Source organism: Pan troglodytes, chromosome 5, assembly GCF_028858775.2.
Source record: "Pan troglodytes isolate AG18354 chromosome 5, NHGRI_mPanTro3-v2.0_pri, whole genome shotgun sequence".
Classification (NCBI taxonomy): Eukaryota; Metazoa; Chordata; class Mammalia; order Primates; family Hominidae; genus Pan; species Pan troglodytes.
Genome location: NC_072403.2, coordinates 88,061,701 through 88,067,161, shown reverse-complemented (window position 1 = coordinate 88,067,161; position 5,461 = coordinate 88,061,701). Strand labels below are relative to the sequence as shown.

The 5,461-nt window shown below is 35.0% G+C and overlaps 1 non-coding gene across 1 annotated transcript; it reads right to left on the bottom strand.

The window, feature by feature from the left end:
* Positions 1-1,184: 1,184 nt before the first annotated feature.
* LOC112209600 (U6 spliceosomal RNA) lies at positions 1,185-1,291 on the bottom strand. The gene has a single exon (XR_002944434.1). It is a non-coding gene; the product is annotated as a U6 spliceosomal RNA (small nuclear RNA).
* Positions 1,292-5,461: the final 4,170 nt, after the last annotated feature.

Here is a 5,461-nt window from a genome sequence, read left to right as displayed (position 1 = left end):
TCCTGTTGAGTGGACAGTTCTGTAGATTTCTATTAGGCCTATTTGCTCAAGTGTCAAGTTTAGATCTTAAATATCTTTGTGACTTTTTTACCTTATGATCTGTCTAATACTTTCAGTGGGGTACCAAAGGCTCTCACTGTTATTGTTGTTCATCTAAGTTTCTTTGTAGTTCTCTAAGAACTTGTTTTATCAGTCTGGGTGCTCTAGTGTTGGGAATATATATTTAGGATAATGAAGGCTTCTTGTTGAATTGAACCTTTATCATTAAGTAATATCCTTATTTGTTCTTTTTTATCCATGTTGGTTTAAAGTCTGTTTCATCTGAAATAAAAATAGCAAGTCCTGCTTTTTTCTGTTTTCCATTTGCTTGATAAATCTTTCTCTATCCTTTTACTTTGAGCCTAAAGTTTTCATTGCTTGTGAGATGGGTCTCTCTTGTAGACAGCATATGTTTGGGTCTTGCTTCTTTGTCCAACTTGCCACTCTGAGACTTTTAAGTGAGGGCTTTTAGCCCATTTACATTCAAGTTTAATATTGATACATGTGAATTAGATCCTATCATCATGTTGTTAGCTGGTTGCTATATAGACTTGATTGTGTAGTTGCTTTATACTGTCAATGGTCTACGTGCCTAAGTGTGTTTTTGTGGTGTCTGGTAATGGTCTTTCATTTTCATGTTTAGCATTCCCTTAAGGACCTCATGTAAGGCAGGTCAGGCCCAATGGTAACAAATTCCCTTAGCATTTGCTTGCCTGAAAGAATTTTATCCTCCTTTGATTATGACATTTAGATGGTTGAATATAAAATTTTTGTTTTTAATTTCTTTTCTTTAAGTATACTAATTATAGGCTTCAATCTCTTCTGGCTTGTAGGATTTCTGCTGAAAGCTCTACTGTTAGCCTGATGAGGTTCCCTTTGCTGGTGACCTTTCCTTCTGTCTAGCTGCCTTTAATATTTTTTCTTTATTGCAGACCTTGGAGAATCTGATAACTATGTGCTTCGGGGATTGTTGCATTGTATAATATCTTGTAGGGGTTTTCTAAATTCTCTGAATTTTAATGTCAACCTCTCTGGCAAGATTGGGGAAAATTTCATGGACTATATCTTCAAATATGTTTTCCACATTGCTTGCTCTCTCTTACTCTTTCAGGGATGCCAGTGAGTCATAGGTTTTGTCTCTATGTAAAAATATGGAACTCTTTATGAGTTTCCATGTCATTCTTATACAAGGGCCATTTTAATCCACTCTGTATCATTCCAATTTTATTATATGTATTGCCAAAGTAAGCACCACTTATAACTGTTTTTGCAAACTCTTTACATTTCCATAAAGTGTCTTCCACCATGCTCAACAACTTTCCTCTACAGTACATTCTCACACCTGATTGGATGCTGGCAAAATAGAAATTGTTCTGTGGGAGCTTTGCCATAGGTTAGAGCAGAATATGAGGATCAGTGCACACTTTGGACTACACGTCTTAAAGAGATGATGTTTCTCTCACCATTGGTAAATAGGAAAGCAAAGAGCAAGCTCTCCTGCTTTATTTATCAAATGACAGGAAGAGCAGTTAAAAAGGTATAAGGACCAAAGAGAATATTCACCCTGGCCCTCTGAAGGTTCACTGAAAAATGAGCTCACAAAAATTAGATTTATGGGAGAAAAGGCATACGAATTTATTTAACATGTAACATGGGAGCCTTCAGAATAAAGACCCAACCCCTCCAGTGGGGTACAGAAACTTATATATCACCTCAAGGTTACAGAAAGATGGGGGCGTAAGCACTTCAATAACTGCTCAAAGGAGCTCTAAATCTTGAAGCAAATCCTTGAAATATACCAAAAAAGAACTTCCTTAAAGCATAAATCTCACAGGATCTACAAAACAATAGCACAATTAAAAAAAGATATTCAGGCAACAACTAGCACAATGAATAGAATAGTACCTCACATCTCAATGCTAACATTGAATGCAAGTGGCTTAATGCTCCTCTTAAATGATACAGCATGGAAGAATGGATAAGAATTCACCAACCAAGTATCTGCTGTCTTCAAGAGATTCACCTAACACATGAGGACTCACACAAACTTAAGGTAAAGAGGTGGAAAAGATATACCATGTGAATGGACGCCAAAAGCGAGTGAGAGTAACTATTCTTATATCAGACAAAACAGACTTTAAAGCAACAAGAGTTAAAAAAGACAAAGAGAAACATTATATAATGGCAAAAGGACTAGTCCAACAGGAAAATATCCATCCTAAATATATATGCACCTAACAAACACTGGAGCTCCCAAATTTATAAAAACAATTGCTACTAGACCTAAGAAATGAGATACATAGCAACACAATAATACTGGGGACTTCAGTACTCCACTAGCACTACACAGGTCATCAAGAGAGAAAGTCAACAAAGAAACAATGTACATAAACTACACCCTAGAACAAATGGTCTTAACAGATATTTACAGAACATTCTACCCAACAACTGCAGAATACACATTCTATTATTCAGCATATGAAACATTCTCCAAGATAGACCATATGACAGGACACAAAACAAGTCTCAATAAATCTAAGAAAATTGAAATTTATATCAACTCTCTCAGATCACAGTGGAATAAAATTAGAAATCAACTCCAAAAGGAAGCCTTATAACCATGCAAATACATGAAAATTAAATAACTTCTCCTGAATGATCATTAGGTCAACAATGAAATCAAGATGGAAATTTAAAAATCTTTGAACTGAATGACAGTAGTGACATAACCTATCAAAACCTCGGGGATACAGCAAAAGTGGTGCTAAGAAGAAAGTTCATAGCATTGAATGCCTACTTCAAAAAGTTTGAAAGAACACAAACAGACAATCTAAGGTCACACATCAAGGTACAACAGAAGCAAGAACAAACCAAACCCAAACTCAACAAAAGAAAAGAAATAATAAAGATCAGAGCAGAACTAAATGAAATTGAAACAAAATGAAAATACAAAAGATAAGTGAAACAAAAAGCAGTTCTTTGAAAAGATAAACAAAATTGATAGACCACTGGCAAAGTTAACCAAGAAAAAAAGGAGAGAATATCCAAATAAGCTCAATTAGGAATGAAACAAGAGATATTGCAACCAATACCACAGAAATACAAAAATTTATTCAAGGCCACTATGAACACCTTTACATACACAAACTAGAAAACTTAGAAAATATGGTCAAATTTTTGAAAATGTACAACCCTCCTAGATTAAACCAGGAAGAAATAGAAACTCTGAACAGACCAATAATAAGTGGCAAGATTGAAATGGTAATTAAAAAGTTACCAAAAAAAAAAAAAAAATTCCAAGACCAGACAGATTCATGTCTGAATTTTATCAGACATTCAAGGAAGAATTGGTATCAATCCCATTGACACTATTCCAAAGAATAGATAATAAGGAAATTTTCCTTAAATCATTCTATGAAGCTAGTATCACCTTTATTCCAAAACCAGGAAAGGACATAACAAAAAAAGAAAACTACAGACCAATATCCCTGATAAACATAGATGCAAAAATCCTCAGCAAAATACTAGCTAACCGAATCCAACAGCATATCAGAAAGATAATCCAACATGAGCAAGTGGGTTCATACCAGGGATGCAGGGATGTTTAACATATGCAAGTCAATAAATATGACACACCACATAAACAGAATTAGAAACAAAAATCACATAATAATCCCAACAGGTGCAGAAAAGGGGTTTGACAAATCTAGGATCCCTTTATAATTAAAACCCTTAGCAAAATTGGCATAGAAGTGACATACCTTAAGGTAATAAAAGCCATCTATGACAAACCCATAGCTAACATTATACTGAATGGAGGAAACATGAAAGCATTCTGCCTGAATATTGGAACAAGACAAGGATGCCCACTTTCACCACTTTCTATTCAACATAGTACTGGAAGTCCTAGTCAGAGCAATCAGACAAAAGAAAAAAATAAAGGGCATCTGAATCAGTAAGGAGGAAGTCAAACAGTCATTCACCGATGATATAATTATATGCCTAGAAATCATGTAATCATCACTAATGATCAGGGAAATACAAATCAAAAACCACAAAAACCTTAAAGACTCATCCAAAAAGCTCTTATATCTGACAAATGAAAATTTAGTAAAATTTCAGGATACAAAATCTACGTACACAAACAAGTAGCAATGCTATACATCAACAGCAACCAAGCTGAGAATCAAATCAAGAACTCAATCCCTTTCACAACAGCTGCAAAAAAGAAAAAAACCTTAGGAATATTTCTAGCCAAGGAGGTGAAAGACCTCTAGACAGAAAACTGCAAAACACTGCTAAAGAAATTATAGATGACACAAAGAAATGGAAACACATTCCATGTCCATGGATGAGTAGAATCAATTTGGTGAAAATGACCATACTGCCAAACACAATGTACAAATTCAATGTAATTCCCATTAAAATACCACCATCATTCTTCACAGAACTAGACAAAACAATCCTAAAATTAACATAGAACCAAAAAAGAGCCCACACAGCCAAAGCAATACTAAGCAAAAAGAACAAATCCAAAGGCATCACATTACCCAACTTCAAACTATACTATAAGGCTGCAGTCACCAAAACAGCAAACTCAATGTAATTCCAATCAAAATACCACCATCATTCTTCACAGAACTAGACAAAACAATCCTAAAATTAACATAAAACCAAAAAAGAGCCCACATAGCCAAAGCAAGACTAAGCAAAAAGAACAAATCCAAAGGCATCACATTACCCAAATTCAAACTATACTATAAGGCTGCAGTCACCAAAACAGCATGGTACTGATATTAAAATAGGCATGTAGACCAATGGAACAGAAGAGAGAACCCAGAAAGAAAGCCAATTACTTAACAGCGAATTGATCTTCGACAAAGCAAACAAAAACCAAAGCGGGGAAAGGACACCCTATTCAACAAATAGTCCTGGGATAAATGGCAAGCCCGATGTAGAAGACTGAAACTGGATCCTCATCTCTCACCTTACACAAAAATCAACTCAAGATGGATCAAAGACTTAAATCTAAGACTTGAACCCATAAAAACCCTAGAAGATAACATCAGAAAAACTCTTTTGGACATTGGCTTTAGGCAAAGACTTTATGACCAAGAACCCAAAGGCAAATGCAACAGAAACACAAAGATAAATAAACGGGACTTAATTAAACTAAAAGGCTTTTGCACAGCAAAAGAAATAATCAGCAGACGAAACAGACAACCCACAAAGTGGGAGAAAATATTTGCAAACTATGCATCCAACAAAGGCCTAATAGTCAGAATCTACAAGGAACTCAAACAAATCAGCAAGCAAAAAACAAACAATCCCACCAAAAAGTGGCATAAGGACATGAGTAGACAATTCTCAAAAGAAGATATACAAATGGCCAACAAACATATGAAAATATGCTCAACATCAC